Consider the following 22,239-nt stretch of genomic DNA (forward strand, 5'->3'; position numbering starts at 1 on the left):
CCCCATACTTAAAAAGCCCTCACTGGACCCAACCGATCTGAACAACCTACGTCCTATTTCCTTGCTCCCCTTTTCATCCAAACTCCTCGAACGTCTAGTCTACAACCGACTGTGCGACCACCTTGCCGCGAATAGCCTCCTTGATCCCCTTCAGTCTGGATTTCGGCCTCAACACTCCATTGAAACTGCTCTCCTAAAGCTGACGAACAATCTGCTAATGGCCAAAACCAATGGACACTATTCTGTACTCCTACTTCTGGACCTTTCTGCTGCCTTTGATACGGCTGACCATCCCCTCCTCCTCAAAAAACTCCATGCCTTTGGTCTCCGTGACTGTACTCTTCACTGGTTATCTTCCTACTTATCTAAGCGCACCTTTAGCGTTACCTACAATTCTACTTCCTCCTCTCCTCTTCCCTTCTCTATTGGGGTCCCCCAAGGTTCTGTTCTTGGACCCCTCCTATTTTCAATCTATACCTCCTCTCTGGGTCAGTTGATAGCCTCCCACGGCTTCCAATACCATCTCTACGCTGACGATACCCAAATCTATCTATCCACTCCTCAGCTCTCTCCCTCAGTCTCCTCACGTATCACTAATTTACTATCAGATCGATCTGGATGTCTCACCGCTTCCTCAAACTCAATCTTTCCAAAACCAAGCTTATAATTTTTCCTTCACCGCGTGCCCCTTCCCCTGATTTCTCCGTCAATATCAATGGCATTACTATCAGCCCATCCCCACATGCCAAGGTCTTAGGTGTTGTCCTGGACTCTGAACTCTCCTTCAAACCCCACATCCAATCGCTGTCCAAATCTTGCCGCCTCAGCCTCCGCAACATCTCCAAAATATGCCCCTTTCTAACCAAAGACACAACAAAACTCCTAGTTCAATCCCTGGTCATCTCGCGCCTCGACTACTGCAATTCCCTTCTCATTGGCTTACCTCTACACAGAATTGAGAGTGGGGGAAAAAAAGATTGGACTTTATAGGCACCAATGTAAAATGATATGTTCTTTATTAGAAAAATTTTTTTTTTTTTACAAAAACACATACATAATAAACCACAAAAAGGGGGGGACATATAAAAAGAGCAACATGTCATATACATTAATAATTGCAGTATGGCGGCAGAGCCTACAAAAAGGGAGTACCAATCACATAGCCTTATCAGATATTGATTATTGTACAGTGTTCACAAGTGATACAAGGAAAACCTATATTCCTGAGGCGGCCCTGGAGAAGGGATGACCGTCTCCAAAGGGTCGTCTGTATGTAGTGGGCACAGATGTTAGGTTGAATCCATGGCGGTATCTCCATCCGGGGGGGTGCACATACGGTCGCTGCAGTATCAGGATCCTTTACTTCAACATACTATTGGTCCTTTGGCATGTGAGCTTTCTGTCTCACTGGTCTGTGATTTGGGTCTATAGGCTGGGGCTTTTTCTCCCCACCTGGTCGCCACACATGATTTCTCTATGGGACCATACTCCCCATAGTAACAAGCCAATATTTTGCTCTATATGCCACTCCAAGCTTTATATCTTATGATAGTTTGGACGTTTCTACCTGGCTCCTTTTTCTAACTGCAGCGTACCGATCCCCCTCGTTATTACCTTTCCCAGCCTTTATGGCAGGATTCATCAGAAAGTTCTTTCACCTGTAATATCTTTTTTCAGATGTTTGTCCTTACCATATGCTCCAGAAGAAGCTTAATAGGTTAAGCGAAACATGTAGAGCAGCTGGGATTCAACCTAACATCTGTGCCCACTACATACAGACGACCCTTTGGAGACGGTCATCCCTTCTCCAGGGCCGCCTCAGGAATATAGGTTTTCCTTGTATCACTTGTGAACACTGTACAATAATCAATATCTGATAAGGCTATGTGATTGGTACTCCCTTTTTGTAGGCTCTGCCGCCATACTGCAATTATTAATGTATATGACATGTTGCTCTTTTTATATGTCCCCCCCTTTTTGTGGTTTATTATGTATGTGTTTTTGTAAAAAAAAAAAAATTTTTCTAATAAAGAACATATCATTTTACATTGGTGCCTATAAAGTCCAATCTTTTTTTCCCCCACTCTCAATTCTGTTAACTAGGATGTGGCACTTTTTTACCTTTTCTTTGATGCGCCTAGACATCCTGCGACCTAGGAGCGCACATATCTAATTTTTCCAATTACCTCTACACAGGTTATCCCCCCTTCAATCCATCATGAATGCTGCCGCCAGACTCATCCACCTTACCAATCACTCAGTGTCCGCTGCTCCTCTCTGTCAAGCCCTCCACTGGCTTCCGCTCACTCAATGAATTAAATTCAAAATACTTACAACATCTTACAAAGCAATCCACAGCCTAGCCCCCAGCTACATCACCAGCCTCATCTCAAAATACCAACCTAATCGCTCTCTTCGTTCCTCTCAAAACCTCCTGCTCTCTCATCACCTCCTCCCATGCTCGCCTCCAGGACATTTCCAGAGCCTCTCCAATCCTATGGAACTCCTTACCCTTATCTGTCCAATTATCTCCCACTCTATTAGCTTTTAGGTGATCTCTGAAAACCCTCCTTTTCAGAGAAGCCTATCCTACCAACCCCTAACAAATGTACCTCCTTTTTCTCCATCAACCCATCCCCCACGGTTATTGCCTTTTGTTTCACTTGACCCTCCCTTCTAGATTGTAAGCTCTAACGAGCAGGGCCCTCTAGTTCCTCCTGTTTTGAACTGTATTGTCTTCCTTCACATTGTAAAGCGCTGCGCAAACTGTTGGCGCTATATAAATCCTGTATTATAATAATAATAATACCAGGAGTGCAGAGTTTGGTGGGGGTTACACACAGAGTGCAGTGTTCAGGGGTGCTCCATGTGCATAGTTCAGGATTGCGCTACACAGAAAATGCAGAGTTCAGGGGTGCTCCATGTGCAGAGTTCGGGAGTGCACTATACAGATTGCAGAATTCAGGGGTGCTCCATGTGCAGAGTTTGGGAGTGCGCTACACGCAATGTGTAGAGTTCAGGGGTGCTCCATGTGCAGAGTTCGAAAGTGCGCTACACACAGAGTGCAGAGTTCAGGGGTGTGCTACACATAGAGTGCAGAGTTCAGGGGTGTGCTACACATATAGTGCAGAGCTCAGCCTTCTTCCACAGCTGCTTACCTCTGCATCCCCCATCCACATCTCAATTTCACCCCTCTTCTTATCTAGTACCTCTCCGCACACTGTGGGTGACTCCACCACTCTTGCTTGCAGGGAGATCATCCAGTAGGAGTGTTGCCTCCACACTGCACCCCGGGCACCTGCATCTCCCTTGTCCCCATCCTGCACTCAGTGGGAGCCACTCAGGAGATCAGATCTCTGGAAGCCGTTGGGAGACAAGCTGTCACTTGTAAACACAGAAGCCGGACTCCAGTGTTTACACGTGATGGCGGTGATCAGGGAGCAGAGGCTCTGAGCCAAAGGTGGTGGAACTTGGTTCCACCAAGTTCCAGCTGAAAAAAAGCCCTGCTTAAAGGTAATTCAGATGTGCTGCTGAAAAAGAAATTGCAAAATGTGGCACTTTTGTATTTTTAGCCAATTTTTAGTTGACTAAAGATCTTAGTAATGCCTTTCATAAAATGTAAAAATGTCAGTTGTACTTAACCCATTCACGACTATGCGTCATTGGAACCTGGATGCCCCAGGCCACATTTAGTATATTCTGTATGCATCACCTAACCTCAAAATTACTATTTTATTTTTCTTTTTTTATGGACATATAAACATTTTAACTGGCATACAGTTTCATAAAAACCTAGCTCAACTTTTATTTAAAAGCTGACAAATAGACAAAAATGTGAAAAAAAGCAGTTTTCGTTTGATTAACTCTCCACCTTCACATTACAGTGGTCTTCATCTTTTCTGCTTTTTACATTTTTATTTACATTGTACTTGGTTCCCACTTCCAGCAATATGTGCATCTCAAACAAACTGTGGACCTTCTTCCATCTACAACTTCTTTTGCAACCTTCCACACTTGATCCAAATGACATGTACTGACCCCTTCATAAACACCGTGGTCATATTCTTAGTAGGTGGTGGCCTTGGATTGATCTTTCTTCCCTATGTCTCTATTCTCAGTACCATTCGTAGCAAATCCGTAGAATCCTTAGGAAAAAGTGGAAAGATGAAAGCTTTCTCCATCTGCGCACCACAACTCACTGTGGTCTTTTATGGCTTCCTAACTGGTTCCTACCTCCAGCAATATGTTAAATTCAAACAAACTTTTTTTCAGTCATATCTGCCATCATTAACCCATTGCTGAATCCTCTGATCTACAGTCTGAGGAACAAAGACCTTATAGAGGCTCTTAGGAGGGCTTCTTATCACCTAAAGGTAATTTGGGTGCAGGGCCGGTGCAAGGATTTTTGACTACACAGGCGAAGATGCATTTTGGTGCCCCCCCAGGTCCACTCTTCTCCCACTCCCTCTAGCCAGTGGCACCCACTATGCTGGTTCTGGACCCGCTAATGGGAAAGCTGAACCAAAGATACATAGTGGGGGGCACTTTACCAGGGTGCAGTGTTGCCAAAAAGGTATAACAAAAGGCAAAAAACATGAAGATCAGGTTAATATAACTTATCATGTAAGGGAGTCCCTGGTCACCACAGCACCCTCCTTACAAAAGAGTCCATAGAGCTCCCCCTTCCATTACAGTCCACAGAGATTGCATACATGGCACAAGAGACAGTCAGAGACTGCATACATGGCACACGGGACGGTCAAGGGTTGCATACATGGCACACAGGATGGTCAAGGATTGCATACATGGCACATGGGATTTTCAAGGAGTGCATACATGGCACATGGGATGGTCAAGGGTTGCATACATGGCACACGGGATGGTCAGGGGTTGCATACATGGCACACAGATGGTCAGGGGTTACATACATGGCACACCGGATGGTCAAACATAGCATACATGGCACACGGGATGGTCAAGGGTTGCATGCATGGCACCACGGGATGGTCATGGGTTGCATATATGGCACACGGGATGGTCATGGGTTGCATACATCACACACAGGATGGTCATGGGTTGCATACATGGCACATGGGATGGTCAGGGGTTGCATACATGGCACACGGGATGGTCAGGGGTTGAAAACATGGCACACAGGATGGTCAGGGGTTGCATACATGGCACACGGGATGGTCAGGGATTGCATGCATGGCACACGGGATGGTCAGGGATTGCATGCATGGGCAGGACTGGTACAATAATATACACTTGCTTCCCTCACCTTCCACAGACATAGGAAAAAGAAACCACTTACATGACTACATTGGTCCACCAAATTATATACATCATGCTTTTGCACAGGTTGATTTTTGTGCTTTGCCTTATGTGACTGCCCCATTTCCATGTCCACCCCGTGGAGGGGGTCTACCTAGTGTCTGGGGCCTGGTTACCACATGGGTTCTCCCCAACTTATAGTAGGTAAGCCCCATGGCTCAGCCTGGTGTTTGTTATTACTAATATAAAATGGATGTATTTTAGTATTTGTGTTTTATCTGTCAATTAGTAATATTTTTTGCCTATTAAGAACAATTCCACGCTCCCTTCATGTCTCTTGAAGAAGATGCCATTATCACAAAACAGGTAGAGAATAATACTGTATTTTGAGAGGCTGTTCCCTCGTAAAGTTGTATTGTACCCCAGGTTTCTGGGATTTAGGCTTGTATGTATGCATATATTAATTGGATCATTCTCCATAGTTTGAGGGGCTGTCTTATTGATTTTAATTTATTGTATGTTGATTTTAACTTGATTTTTGTAATACAATTTGTATTTTTTATAAAATTGGTGTGCTGGTTCATGGGGTACCGAGAAAGTCCATTTATGGTTTTTGTCCAATAGATCTTTTTTTAATTTTTTTTTATTCTTTTTGTTGTAATTTCACAGATATAAACCGCAGGGGCAACCAAGGCAGACCGTCCGAACATCGTACGTCCTCCAACAACAAAGTAGTAATACAAAATAACTCAAAGGTTGTGTGTGGGGGCCAACCCCAAGACTTAAAATGTAAAACAAACAGATGAAATAATCCCAGAAGGCCACTCCAGGCAAGCTCACCCCCCCCCCACATTAGTAAGATGGCAGAACACATACAATAGAAAAAGATGTTAAGTGAAAATTAAAATTAGGCGCAATATCTGTGAATATATAATCCTAAAAATAGATAAATTCATTGAATAGATTACAACTCTTATTGATATTAAGAGATGTAGTTCTAATAGTGAATGATGAAATAATTATTCAAAAATGAATCTCATGTGGGGGAGTCTAGGATGGAAAAAGACTTGGGGGTACTGGTAGACAACAGGCTTGGCAGTGGCATGCAATGCCAAGCAGCTGCAAGCAAAGCCAACAGAATACTGGGATGTATAAAAAAGGGGATTCACTCCAGAAATAAAGAGATTATTCTCCCGCTCTACAAGACTCTGGTCCGGCCACATCTGGAGTATGCTGTCCAGTTCTGGGCACCGGTCCTCAGGAAGGATGTGCTGGAATTGGAAAGAGTCCAGAGAAGGGCAACAAAAATAATTAGGGGAATGGAGGACATCAGCTATGAGGAAAGACTACAAGCACTGAACTTATTCTCTCTGGAGAAGAGACGATTGAGGGGGGATATGATATCAATGTACAAATACTGTACTGGCGACCCTAGCATAAGGAACAAACTATTCAGAGTAAGGAAATACAACAAGACACGTGGCCACTCACTAAAACTAGAGGAAAGGCGGTTTAACCTTAAAATGCGTAAGGGGTTCTTCACTGTAAGGGCGGTAAGGATGTGGAATTCTCTTCCACAAGCAGTAGTATCAGCAGGGAGCATTGATAGTTTCAAAAAACTATTAGATGGGCACCTTAGAGACCACAACATACAGGGGTATACAATGTACAACATACAGGGGTATACAATGTACAACATACAGGGGTATACAATGTACAACATACAGGGGTATACAATATACAACATACAGGGGGTATACAATGTACAACATACAGGGGTATACAATGTACAACATACAGGGGTATACAATATACAACATACAGGGGTATACAATGTACAACATACAGGGGTATACAATGTACAACATACAGGGGTATACAATGTACAACATACAGGGGTATACAATGTACAACATACAGGGGTATACAATATACAACATACAGGGGTATACAATGTACAACATACAGGGGTATACAATGTACGGTTAAAAGCAAACACACACACACATCATAGGTTGAACTGGATGGACTGATGTCTTTTTTCAACCTCACTAACTATGTAACTATGTAACTATGTAACTATGTGAAGTATGTAAAAAAAGGTGCTAGTGCAAATATGTGCTAAAATGAACTGAAGTGCAATTGTTCCAACATCAGTCAATTTGAAATGTGCAATAATATATGCTTTTTTGCTGGCGATCAAGTAATATTATGTAATGAAATGAATATGCCCCAAAATGTCTTACTTTTTACTGATAATCGATTAATATTGTGCAATAAAATTAATATTAATATTATTAAAATGTATATGCCCCAGAATTTCCTTCAACCACAAACGTGTTAGTGCAAAGAATATTGAAAAAAAGTGCTGTTAAGGTGCAATAAATATACACAAATATTATCAAAAATATCTCCACAATCAATGATCAAATGTGGAGATTTTTTTGATTATATTTTTGTATATTTATACCAAATATGGTGCTATTTTCAGTGGAAATAATTAAATCACAATTTTGTTAAGTTATCAGTCAATTTAAGTTAATGTTTTTTTCATGTGTAAAATAAACATTTTACACATGAATATATATACATTGCTGTAAACAGATTCATAAAAAAGAAAAAGAAATAGACACAATGTAATTAAACATTTTAAATGCACAATGTGGTGCTGTGTAAATTAAGAGAAAAAAATAATTTCAATTTTTAATGGATTGAAAGAGTTTTTTTTACATTTTTTTTTTTTTTTTTCAGCTGCTGAACTAGTCATCCCCAGATGTTGGATTAACTAATTTCACCTTTCTTATCTGATGGTAGCAAAGGAAAATAACAATTTTGAAGTTTCTGAAAAACCAAGATTGCTTTGTCTTTGTAAGGAAACTAATAACTAATCTTTAAAAACATCAATATTTATAAAATGATAATTCCTAATTTGTCAACTACTTGGACGATAGACAAATTATTAGATACCACCACTGTGTATTTAAATGATAATAACTATTCCTCTCTCATTTCCCTAAAGTGTGTAATGTGTAGCTGCATTTTCCCTATTTTAATGACATTTTTCTTCTTCCAAAACAGGAAAAAAAAATATGTTATATGGTATTTACCATTTATAAAACAAATCAACATGGGGATAAGATGCTTATAAATATAAATAAATAAATATAAAAAATAAATATATGGATAAAAAAAATAGTAAAAATAACAAAATAAATAAATAAACTGAGCAGGCCAGCTTTAAACAAATCATCATGGGGATAAGGTGCTTTAGGGGGAGGGGTGGAGGTGTTGCAAAGCACCCCCTATGTTGAGGGCGTGTGGCCTGGTATGGCTCAGGTTTCCTGACTTGCCGGGCTGCATGCTCTAATAAAGGTCTGGTATGGATTTTGGGGGGAGGGGGGCACATGCTGTTTTTTTTTTTTTTTTTTGTGTTCATTTTGGAGTGGTGTTCTCCTTTAAATCCATACCAGATCCCAAATCGGAAGGGCATTTTTCCTATTTTATGTTATGTTATATGATATTTACCATTTTTAAACCATTTATATACAAAAATGATTAAAAAATCAGAGGCCTTACAGAACAAAATGGTGGGTGTTGCAATTTTTTTGTCACACTGTATTTGCGCAGAGATTTTCCAAATGCCATTTTTGTGGAAAAAAAAAACACTTTTTTTTTAAATTGAATGCACAAATACACTATATATTGCCCAATTGTTTGGTAAAATATAAAAGAGGATCTTATGCCAAGTACATAGATACCAAACATGACATGCTTTAAAATTGTGCACGCCCGTGCAGCGGCAACAAACTACGTACATTTTTAAAAGCCTTTACAGATTACCACTTTAGATTTACAGAGGAGGTCTACTGCAAGAATTACTGCCCTTGATCTGACGTTCGCAGCGATACCTCACATGCATTGCGCAATTGCTGTTTACATATACCATGCTTGCGTTCGCATTTGCGCGCAAACACGGGGGGGACAGTGTGCTTGAAATTTTTTTTTTTATTGTTATTATTATTTATTTTGCTATTTTATCTTGATTTGACACCTTTCTTTTAATTTTTTCTTTTTTTTTGTTATCATGGGGAATTAAAAAATCCCCTATGAGGGACAGGTACTATTTTTTCAAACAATTGGGGTCTTGTAGACTCTAGATCTCTCCTCTGCCCTTAAAGCAGATGACCACACCAAGATTGGTGTGATAAGATGCTTTCCCAATTTCCCAATGGTGCTGTTTATATCTGGCAAAACCGAAGTCATGAAATGCTCATAGCTTCCGGTATCTTAGGCCATAGAGATGATTGGAGCTCTTCTGGTTTCCGGGTTGGCCAGTGAATGGGGGAAATACCGGTGCTGCAGTAGTGATGGGCTCCCAATCTGGATTTGCAAGCGCATCAGGAAGGACACTATGGGCTCTACAGTGCTGGTTTGACTATGACCAGGGTGTACTAGGCCACTAGTGCTTGCCAGTTCACCAGAAGGCTGAGCGGCACTAATACTGACATTCTGCTGCATACGAGAACCCTGCAATTGCTGCACCTCAACAACAGAAGAACGGGGTCGGGTACGCCTGACCTTAGCAGGGACCCCTCCGTCGTCTGAGCTATCTGTTGTAAAGTATGTTGAAAGCAATTAAATTAAATAAATAAATAAAGTTCATAAAAGTGAGTCCCAAGTGAAGGTGAAGCATCCAAATTCATAGGGTGATAGTAGATTGTAGATAGATCCCTACACCAGCAGAATAAAAATGAATGCGCTCACCGGAGGATATGGACCCAAGTTACCATATAGTAAATGGGTCATACAGACTGGATATTGTTCATAGATATCCCCAAATGTGACTGGATCACCGGATGTTCCAATGGGTGGCCATGAAGTCTTAAATAAGGATGCCAGGAACTCCCATTCAGATGTACTGTACCTGTATAGGGATAAGCCAGACAACACAAACATAGTTTAAAACTAGGGATGATCGAACGGTTCGGGTCGACCATCGGTTCGACCCGAACATTGGATGTTCGATATTCGGCCGAATACCGAACTTTTTGCGGCAAAAGTTCGGTATTCGGCCACCAGAACCGCCCAAAATGCACTGGGACAGGAACTGGGCTTTAAAAGCCCGTGATTGGTCCAGAAACGTCTGCAAAAGCCAATGAGGGGGCAGGAGTCTCCTAGGAACGTGATTGGAGTGACTACGGGGACCAGAGGCCAATCAGGAGTGAATACGCCCCACACTATATAAGATGGGCCCGCCTAACCCCTAGCACAGTTATCCAGAGCCTGTTGAAGAGAGTTGAAGCAGTTCTCTGACTCCTGCTTTGCTACACTACATTTCCTACATATCGAGTGGTTCTAAAGCTCCATATAGCAGAATTGTATTTAGCTTACAGCCAGTGTAGTTAGATACAGCGATTGTGCTGGTTCTTATAGTTACAAAAAAAAAAAAAAACAAACTTAAGGGACAGTGTCAGTCTTCTGCTGTATGGAGCTTTCTATTTAGTGGAAAGGGATATCTAGTGTAGTTAGGGAACTTTGTACTACATTAGTTATATTTAATAATTGAGTTTCTGTAGGGAAAGTGTGAGGGTTCTGTTTAGTGAGCACGTGGCACAGTGCTGCTGTATCACAGCAGGTGTACGTGCTTGCTAGGCAGCAAAATACAGTGACAACTTAACGCCTGTTGTTCAAAGCATAAGGTGCACTGTATAAAAGCCTTTGCAACTGTGCGTGACACGCATCTGCTGTGCTATAGCCAGCGACAACTGTGGGTCGCATAGCAGTGTGCGTTTTTCACCGCACACAGTTGCCAACGCATCAGTGACAACCTAACGCCTGTTGTTCAAAGCGTTAGGTCCACTGTGCAAAAGCCTTTGCAACTGTGCGTGACACGCATCTGCTGTGCTGTATCCAGCGACAACTGTGGGTCGCATAGCAGTGTGCGTTTTTGACCGCACACAGTTGACAACGCATCAGTGACAACCTAACGCCGGTTGTTCAAAGCGTTAGGTCCACTGTGAAAAAGCCTTTGCAACTGTGCGTGACACGCATCTGCTGTGCTGTATCCAGCGACAACTGTGGGTCGCATAGCAGTGTGCGTTTTTCACCGCACACAGTTGCCAACGCATCAGTGACAAATATGCCTGGTAGACCAAGAAAAGGCATACGTGGCCCTGCTGCGGAAAGGGGCACAGCTTCTAGGGTGTCTAGAGGCAGGGGTGGACGTGGTGGTCAGTCCTCAGCCAGGCCACCATTTGGATTGTTCTCCGGCAGTGGCCAAGCTATACGTCCACAGTATGTACAGGAGGTGGTGGACTATATGACCAAACCCTCATCATCGGCATCATCTGCAACTACAGTGACCCAGGCAGAGAAAAGTGGTCAGTCTTCTGCAGTTGGCAGAACAAATACAGATGAGTCCATGTCCACCTCACGTCCTCCCTTAGACCCAACTTCAGACATGACAGAGGAGTCAGCTGAGCTGTTTGACCACAGTGTCGGCCATCTACTCCAGCCTGATGCTCAGTCTTTGATGGAGTCAGATGTTGGGTCTGAGTTTGAGGAGGAGGCAGAGCAAACAAGAGGGGAGAGCAGACGGCCCGCTCCATCTAAGGCCGCACCTGTTGTCTCCCGGGCCAGGCCTGATGCTCAGTCTTTGATGGAGTCAGATGTTGGGTCTGAGGTTGAGGAGGAGGCAGAGCAAGCAAGAGGGGAGAGCAGACGGCCCGCTCCATCTAAGGCCGCACCTGTTGTCTCCCAGGCCAGGCCTGATGCTCAGTCTTTGATGGAGTCAGATGTTGGGTCTGAGGTTGAGGAGGAGGCAGAGCAAGCAAGAGGGGAGAGCAGACAGCCCGCTCCATCTAAGGCCGCACCTGTTGTCTCCCGGGCCTCTATACACACCTCATCTTGCTGGGCCTTTTTTGAGACATCCCATGCAGACAAAACAGTTGTGATCTGCAAGATTTGTAAGAAGGGTATAAAACATGGCAAAAATGTCAACCACCTGGGTACAAGCTGCCTAAACAGGCATTTGATAACCCACCACTCGGCCCGTTGGCAGGAGCATTTAAAGAACCCACAAAAGGGCCAAAGATCGGTCAGTCGGCCTCCTAGTTCTCCTCGCGCTCCTCCTCATGCTCCATCTGCTCCACCTGCTCCACCTGCACATCAGTCTGTTCCTGGCCCTGCTATAGTCACTCGTCACCTGTTGTCAGCCTCCACTGACAGGGATGAAGATATAGCAGGCAGTGTCGCATCTACCTCCAGCACACCACCAGCTGTAACATCTAGACGCCAAATTTGGATTCCACACATGCTGGAACGAAAAAAAATGTATACTCCCCGCCACCCACATGCCCAGCATCTAAACAGTAGTTTGGCTAAACTACTGGCTCTGCAACTATTACCATTTAACCTGGTAGAGTCTGCTCCCTTCCGTGACTTCGCAAAATGTGCAGTTCCACAGTGGCAGGTACCAAGTCGGCATTACTTTTCCCGTAAGGCCCTGCCATCCCTATACCAACATGTGGAAGGCAATGTAGTGTCGTCCCTGGCCAAGTCAGTCAGCCGTAAGATACACTTGACGGCTGACACTTGGTCAAGCAAACATGGGCAGGGACGGTACATTTCTGTCACTACTCACTGGGTGACACTGCTTGCCAGTGGAAGGGATTGTAGCCAGGGCTCGGTGCTGCAGCCAGTGTTGCCCCCACGTCTGCAAACAGCTGGTGGTGTCGCTGATCCGGGTAGATCGATCACTTCTACCCCCTCCTGCTCCTCCTCCTCTACCTCCTCCATGCCCTCCTCTGCAGAATGGTCCTTTGAATATGATGAGGTACCACGTAAACGTTCAAAGGGCTATTCTATGTCTCAGGCCAAAAGGTGTCACGCAGTGCTGCAGCTTGTGTGTCTAGGGGACAGGCAGCACACTGCCCCTCAGATTCTTGGGGCTCTGCAGGCACAGGCCCAGAGGTGGTTGACACCGCAGCCAGGGATGGTGGTTACTGATAATGGGTCAAACCTCCTGGCCGCCCTTCGTCAGGGAAAGTTAACCCATGTGCCATGCCTGGCGCATGTCCTGAATCTCGCGGTACAGCGGTTTTTGAACTCGTACCCGGGAATGCAGGATGTGCTAAGGATGGCAAGAAGGGTGTGCAGTCACTTCAGGCGGTCGTACAGTGCCACTGCACGTTTGGCCGAAGTGCAGCACGAGTTTCACCTGCCGGTACACCGCCTCATCTGTGACATGCCCACCCGCTGGAACTCCACCTTGGCTATGCTGCAGCGCCTGTACACACAGCAGAGGGCCCTCAATGAATACCTATGCGAGTACGGCACCAGCACTGGCTCTGCGCGCCTGGGCTTCTTTTCACCACGGCAGTGGTTTTTGATTAAGGATGCATGCGCTGTCCTCTCGCCATTTGAGGAGGCCACAAGGATGGTCAGCCGGGACAGCGCATGCATCAGTGACACCCTACCGGTACTGTTTTTGTTGGAGCACACTCTGCGTGGCATTATGGACAGGGCACTGGAGGCAGAGCAGCAGGAGGAAGAGGAGGACTTCCTTGCCTCTCAAGGCCCCCTTTATCCTGAGAATCCTGACCCCATTATGCCTAGCTCCCAGAGGCCCGAGCAGGATCCAGGGGTGGAAGAGGAGGAGGAGGAGGAGGACGATTCTGCGGGAACTTTTGCAGGAGGAGGAAGACATGCGGCAATCTGCAAGGCCTAGTTTGACTCCCTCGGGACACTTTGGAGTAGTGCGTTGCTGGGAGGAGGAGGAGCCCGTTGAAGATAATGTCGTTATGAGTGACCCCGAGGAGTCAGCTTCTCAGGTCTTCGCTAATTTGCGACGCATGGGAAACATCATGCTTCAGAGCCTGCGAAAGGACCCCAGAATCAAGGCCATTAAAGAGACTAACCACTATTGGTTGGCCACCCTACTTGACCCCCGGTACAAGTCTAAAGTCTCTGAGCTTTTCCCATCCACCCAGAGAGTCCACAGGATCAAATCCCTTGAGGACAGTCTCAAGAGGATTCTGGTGAACACGTTCCCCGACTCCCGTAGGGTGCAGGGGCGGGGACAACCTACCATGGATTCTACTGGTGGTCACGAGAGGAGCGTTGGAGAAGGCGTGCGGTTGACGGATGCCTTTCGGTCTTTTTTTAGTCCTCACCGCCCAGGCCTCTCAGCTGCCACATCGCATCGACAGCGTCTGCATCACATGGTGGACGATTACGTGAGGGCACAAAGTGACACAGAGGGCTTTTCATGTGACGATGCTGATCCACTGGCATACTGGGTCTTAAGATTAGACCACTGGCCAGAACTGGCCCAGTATGCCATGGAGTTGTTGGCCTGCCCTGCTTCCAGTGTCCTATCGGAACGGGCATTCAGCGCAGCAGGAGGATTCGTCACAGACCATCGAACGAGACTCTCCACCGACTCAGTCGACCGTTTGACATTCATTAAAATGAATCAGTCGTGGATATCAAGCTTTGATGCACCTAATGCAGACCATGTAGACTAGGCTATCGTTGTGATGTGGCAGCTGAGCCTCAGTTTAAGCCTGGACCATGGTGCCACCCTCAAACCCTCCTCTCATTCTCTTTACATTCACAGAACCTCATTTTGGTTACAACAAAAACTACCATGTTTGTGAACCTGTTCCACAGGTGCACACCTTTACAATTTTTGGGCCTCCTTCAAAGCCAGCTCTTTGGGGTTATGGTGGGGAGGCTCCGCCAACACCAAAACAACCATGTTTGCGCACCTGTTCCACATGTGCACACCTTCATAATTTTTACGCCTTCTTCAACACCAGCTCTTTGGGCTTACAGTGGTATGGCTCCGCCAACACCCAAACAACAATTTTTGCGCACCTGTCACACAGATGCATATCATTGTAATTTTTTTCCTTACAAAGGCAATTATTGCCTTCATTATCAGCACTTTCATAGGGATATGGTGTCAAGACATCGTCCGCACCACCAAAGGCCCAATTTTTAAGCATCCTTTACTTCTATTCAAAGTCAAGAGACAACAGTATTCATCCAAAACATCTCTAATCTTGTTCACTCTGCACTACATTGTGGCCCCTACCCCTAACCCTCAATGTATCCGTGCATATATGTCTGTTTCTTGTGAGAATTCAAGTTAAAGTGCACCAAACACCATTTTACATGAAATAAAGTGCAATTACATACATCTTTGGACTTCTTGAAAACATTTGGTAATAATAGCCCCATTGTGGAAATACACCCGTTAATTATATGCACGTTTAAAGAGACAGCACCTTTTTCCAAAAAAAACTCTAATCTTGTTCCCAATGCACTGCATTATGTCCCCATCATACACATTGGCTGTGCCGTTGATTAGGAGCAAAAGAAAGGTGCGGTTAAGCAAAAAAGTAATTTTTGAAGGTTTGGTATGCTATAATTCTGGTTCTGGACATGCTAGAGAGCTGAAACTTCACACCTTTTAGACCCCCCAGACACTAAATCCAAAGAAATCTCTTTTTTATTTTTTTTATTTTTTCAATAATTGGCTCTCTATCAAAAACGACAATTTTTAAGAACTTTTTTTGTGTGATTAATAGTTAATGGGGCATGACCCAGAACCCTAGGCACTTTTTAGGGGCATTTATTGGGTTTTAGGGCTTCAAAATTGTGTTTTTTGATTCCAGAAGTTCGGGTCCCATTGATTTCAATGGGGTTCTGGAATCCGAACCGAACTTTCGGGAAGTTCGGGTGTTCTGGTCGAACCGAACTTTTCAAAAGTTCGATCATCCCTATTTAAAACAACTTTAAAAGTTTATTAAAAGTAAAGAAGTACACCTACAAGCATCCGTATGAAACAGTATAGGGAATACAATTAGATGGCACTTGTGACGTTACTGACGCATTTTGTCATAGTTGACATAGTCATAGGAAGTTGCCCAAGTAGTAATGGAGGTGTTTGGTGTGTGTGTGTCACTGGCAATCAAAGGGTTGAAATGTATTACTAAATATGCGGCGGACAATCTGACGCTGTCCTGGATTGACGCTAACTAACTGATGTCACCTGTGACACTAATACAGGGATCAGAAAAAAGATCTGTACACTATAATAGCGACACTGTGACAGGGCAATGAAGGGGTAACTGGGGGTGATAAAGGGGTTAAATCTTTATTAGGGGATGTATGGCGGGTTCCCTAAACCTATCTGGGACTGCCTCTACCACTAACTGTCTCTCACACTAACTGAAGTCACAAGTGACACCCATATAGTGATCAGTAAATTGTCTGTATACTGTATATAGTGAGCACTGTGACAGGGAGTGAAAGGGTTAACTGGGGGTGATCAGGGTGTTAAATGTGTGCCTATGTGTACTGGTGTCAGTGTAGTGCTTGTGTACTCATGGTAGATGTTCTCTCCTCTCACGTTGGAACCGAAAAGGGCTCCAGGAGAGAACATTGCATCTTTGCTTTTGTTTACATTACACAGGCACAGGATGTTCTGCAATTGGTCAGAAGCGATCACCGGGTCCAGGCCAAAAATCGTTGGCCTGGACCTGATGACTGATCAGTTCTGAACCGAATTAGAACATTGCATGTGACCGACGTACAGTTATGTTGGTTCACGCAGCCGAGCCACCTTGTCGCAGTAAATCTGCGGTGGGCGGTCGGCAACAGGTTAAAGTAGAAGTAAGGCCAAAGCTTTTTTGACCCTATTTCTCCTGTGGGTCACAGGATTGCACTTAGTTCTGATTCCAGTGACCTTTATTCAGCCAACAGCTGGCTAAAGTCCGCTGCCAGCTGATATTACTCAGCTGGTCCAGACTCTGGTGGGATCCCCACTTTAGGCCAGCTTCTCCCACCCCCTTTACAGTCCGATGCTCCAATGAGGTCTGTAGGGGTGGAGCAGAGTGCTGATGATTGACAGTCACTTGCCCTCTGCTCACTGAAGACCGAAATCTAAGCGATAAGAGGTCTTTGATCGATCAGTTCCCAGTCTTAGAGGTGGCAGGGGATAAATGCAGCATTGGATCGAAACTGCATCCATCTAGGTGAGTATGATTGTTTGTTTTTTTTTTAATCCCACGCTTCTCCTTTGATAAAGGACCAGGTTATGGATAAAATAATTCGTAGTGACAAGAAGGTGGATGGTCGTAATGGAATGAAAGTGTGAAAGAAGTGGGTAGAAGGACAGGAAAGAGTGGGGAGGGGGGAAAGGGGGCAAAGGAAAAAAGAAGAAAAATAACAAAACAGGAGAAAAAAAGGAGGGCTTGAAATGAGCAATATACAGTCAGGTACATAAATATTGGGACATGGACACAATTCTAATCTTTTTGGCTCTATACACCACCACAATGGATTTCAAATGAAACAAATAAGATGTGATTTAACTGAAGAATTTCAGCTTTAATTTGAGGGTATTTACATCCAAATCAGGTGAACGGTGTAGGAATTACAACAGTTTGTATATGTGCCTCCCACTTTTTAAGGGACCAAAAGTAGTGGAACAATTGGCTGCTCAGCTGTTCCATGGCCAGGTGTGTGTTATTCCCTCATTATCCCATTTACAAGGAGCAGATAAAAGGTCCAGAGTTCATTTCAAGTGTGCTATTTGCATTTGGAATCTGTTGCTGTCAACTCTTAATATGAGATCCAAAGAGCTGTCACTATCAGTGAAGCAAGCCATCATTAGGCTGAAAAAAAAACAAAACAAACCCATCAGAGAGATAGCAAAAACATTAGGTGTGGCCAAATCAACTGGAACATCCTTAAAAAGAAAGAACACACCGGTGAGCTCAACAACACCAAAAGACCTGGAAGACCACGGAAAACAACTGTGGTGGATGACCGAATAATTCTTTCCCTGGTTAAGAAAACACCCTTCACAACAGTTGGCCAGATCAAGAACACTCTCCAGGAGGTAGGTGTACAGTATATAATGTATTGGCCCCTTCTTTTCCTGAATGAACACAGTGACTGATCTGTACCAATCACTTTTGTATCCATTTATCACTGAAGCATAGTAAACTTTGCTTCAGTTTGTGAATTAGCAAGAAGACTTAAATTCATTCATCTATGCAGCTGAGGCTGCAGAGAAAGGGACTGATCAATGTCATTAGGCACTTACAGCCAGGGAGGACCTGTCAGGTAGGCTGTAAGGGGCCCTGATTTCAAGCATTTCATAATGTTGTACCTTCTTTCTCAAGACCTCTGCAATTCACCCTGGCATGCTGTCCATCAACTTCTGGGCCATATCCTGACTGATGGCCGCCCATTCTTGCATAATCAATGCTTGGAGTTTCTCAGAATGTGTGGGGTTTTTTTTTGTTCACCCGCCTCTTAAAGATTGACCACAAGTTCTCAGTGGGATTAAGGTCTCTGGAGTTTCCTAACCATGGACCCAAAATGTTGCTGTTTTGTTCCCAAAGTTATCTCTTTTGCCTTATGGCAAGGTGCTCCATCATGCTGGAAAAGGCATTGTTCCTCACCAAACTGTTCTTGGATGGTGGAGAAGTTGCTCTTGGAAGATGTTTTTGTACCATTCTTTATTCATGTTCTTAGGCAAAATTGTGAGTGAGCTGCCTCCCTTGGCTGAGAAGCAACTCCACACATGAATGGTCTCAGGATGCAGGACACAGGACTGATGGTAGTGCTCAGAAAAGGGATTCATCAGAGAAAATGACTTAACCCCCAGTCCTTAGCAGTCCAATCCCTGGACCTTTTGCAGAATCTCAGTCTGTCCTGATGTTTTTCCTGGAGAGAAGTGGCTTCTTTACTGTCCTTCTTGACACCAGGTCATCCTCCAAAAGACTACTCCTCACTGTGCATGCCAATGTACTCACACCCATCTGCTGCCATTCCTGAGCAAGTTCTGCACTGGTGGTGCCCCGATCCTGCAGCTGAATCAACTGTAGGAGATGATCCTGGCGCTTGCTGGACATTCTTGGGCACCCTGAAGCCTCATTCACAAATGCAGTGGAAATTTTTTTTATGGGATTGGGTTCATTTGCATGGCAAAGAGGGACTTTGCAATTGACTGCAATTCATCTGATCACTCTTCATAACATTATGGAGTATACGCAAATTACCATCATAAAAACTGAGGCAGCAGACTTGGTGAAAATGAATATTTCATTCTCAAAACTTTTGGCCACTACTGTAGAGTTCCTGGGTGTAACTAAGTGTGAACGTGCTCCATAGCCATACCATTAGGCCCCCTGTTTATCTACTCTCCATTCCAAAATCAATCTCAAAATGCTATTTCTATCTGCAGAAATCATCCTTACTGAAAGGGTATAGTTGTATATCTGTGGTGTGAGATCATTTAAGGCACTGATGCCTCTGACTGCTAGTCTCACCAGATTTGGGGTGAGATTTGGTGATGGCAATATTGTGCTGCTCACTATTCTCCTTGCTGGAGAGGAAGCTGCACCTGAGGACTTCCAGTGCAAGGATCTCCCTGCTTAATTAAAGTGGAGTTCCAGGCACAAAAACATTTTTTCAATGAACATACCCCGTATGTTCATATGGGACAGTCAGGGCTAGTACATTCCACAATGGCTAGCCTCTGATCTGTCCCGGTTCGCACTTACCTGCAAGAAGAAATACTCACTTATAAAATTTCTTCTACAGCATTGCCATCTCTGTTGTGGGCAGCTGAAGCCAGCGTGATCCTCTTCTGCGTCCTCTTCCGTGTCTTCTTCTCCCAGAATGCGCCTGCACCGGCCCCTCTCGTCACTTCCGGTGTGGCGCGAACATTCCTACACAGCTTCTGGGCATGCCCAGAAGCTGTTTAGCAGGGAATGTGGCGTCGCACCGGAAGTGACGAGCGGGGCCGGTCGCATTGATTCCTGGGAGCGATGACGTTCAGCTCCCAGGAATCATTGCAAACCGGAAGTGACGGCGCGGGCCGCGGCCACAGAGGAAGGAAGAGGAAGAAAGGTGAGTATTTCTTTCTACAATTACAAGGTAAGTAAAAAAAAATAATAATCCTAACTATCCAATTCCTTTTCAGGTGAAGAATAGGGATGATCGAACTTTTGAAAAGTTCGGTTCGGCCAGAACATCCGAACTACCCGAAAGTTCGGCCCGGATTTCAGAACCCCATTGAAATCAATGGACCCGAACTTCGGTAATCAAAAAACACAATTTTAAAGCCCTAAAACCCAATAAATACCCCTAAAAAGTGCCTAGGGTTCTGGGTCATGCCCCAGGGACTATTAATCACACAAAAAAAGTTCTTAAAAATTGTCATTTTTGATAAAAAAAGCCAATTATTGAAAAAATTGCATGAACTTTTTGGAAGGCTTGGATAGGTGCAACAAGGGGGATGCCAGTGAACCTTGTAGGGCCACCTCATTTGGTGGCTCCGCCACCTCTACCTCCCGTTGTCCTCATCCTGAGAGTGCAGTTCTCCGGAAACTAAATTTAAATTTGTTACACTTCTGCTCCATTTTACAAAAAAAAAAAAAACCCAGCAAAATCCTTTCTTTTTATTATTGTCTGCTGCCTAATCCAGTGTGAAAAGTAATGGTGCTGCTGAGTACCTTTATACTCATGTTCGGGCATATCCTACTTTTCCTTCTTTCCTTTCTTACCAGAAATCGCCCAGGAAATTTAAAAAAGGATGAAAATATAGTTTTTTTTTAGGAAGAAACTGTGACTTCTGTCTTTTCATTTTGGCTTCTTTTTGCTGCCATCAAACTGTGGAACTACTGATAAATGTATACCCACCAAAACCTAAATGCTGCAATACTATTTTAGCAAGTTTGCTGGCTTTGGCACGTGTCTCCGTTTTTATGGCTTGTCGGTGCAGCCACCGGCCAATTTGTATCCCTTTGTAAATAAAGGTTAATGTTTTTAGGATGCATATAATCCAAAAAGAGCACCAAACAAACATCCAAGAGAGTTTGGCACTATCGTTGGATTGTACTATGTATAAGGACTCTCAACTTTGGGTCCATTCCTTGTTCCAGAAGGATGCCCCTGTTTCGTGGAGTGGTGGTGAACTGGAGCCAGTGTGCTCAGTGGCAATTTCAGCAACCCTTAGAAAATCTGAACTCAGTGCCCTGTTTGTTTTTGTGTTGCATGTTTTTAGGATGACAGCTTTCCATGCCTTTTGTTTCTGCTTTTTTGCCTATTCGGGCACCGCTTCCAAACTGTGGTGACCCTGAACAATTTCTACCCAACCAAACTTAAAGGTTGTAACTAGTGATCGACCCATATTGGTTTTATGTCGCCGATACCGATATTTTTACCCCTCCTCTGCACTTTGTTGTGCGTTTTGGTATAAAATTTGACTATTTTTAATTTATTACTAAAAGGCGGTGTCTGAACTATCAATGAAATTATGACGCAGTGCCTCCAGCCGATTACGGCAAATAATTTAATAACTAAAAACAAAACCCAATCAATTTTGTTCAGACACTCATAGTATACCACGCAATTTTCCCGAGTTCTTTTTTTTTTATCAGTTAATTTCTTTTTAAAAGCATATACCAATCTTAGTGAAACAGTCTACAGTAGGGAATATATATATAAGAATATTTATTCGCAAGACATATTTCACCATAAATGATCATACTTGAGTGACACAAAGAGATAACCTTACATAAGATACAAACTTAAAACGATAAATGCAATGTGATATTTAGCTAAACGATGAAAGTAAAATAAAGCAAGATTACGTTTTTCCCAGATGTAGTAAAAACCATATTTTAATATTCTATATAATCAGACCACAATTGTCTGCGAATCACATGGCCGAAAGTCATTCCACTGCAGATGAAGTGAGAATAAGCCATGCAAAACGGAAGACATAAAATCGCAAATAATGCGCTTAATCTGATATTAGTAAAAATGTTATAAAAACAAATCATCTCTTTAGAGAAAAATCTACATATGGTTTATACGGCTGGGATTGTACTTTCGTTACTGTTAATTATGCAATGTAAAACATTTAAGGAAGTACAT

Source organism: Pelophylax lessonae (assembly GCF_965119305.1).
Source record: "Pelophylax lessonae genome assembly, chromosome: 8".
NCBI classification, from domain to species: Eukaryota; Metazoa; Chordata; class Amphibia; order Anura; family Ranidae; genus Pelophylax; species Pelophylax lessonae.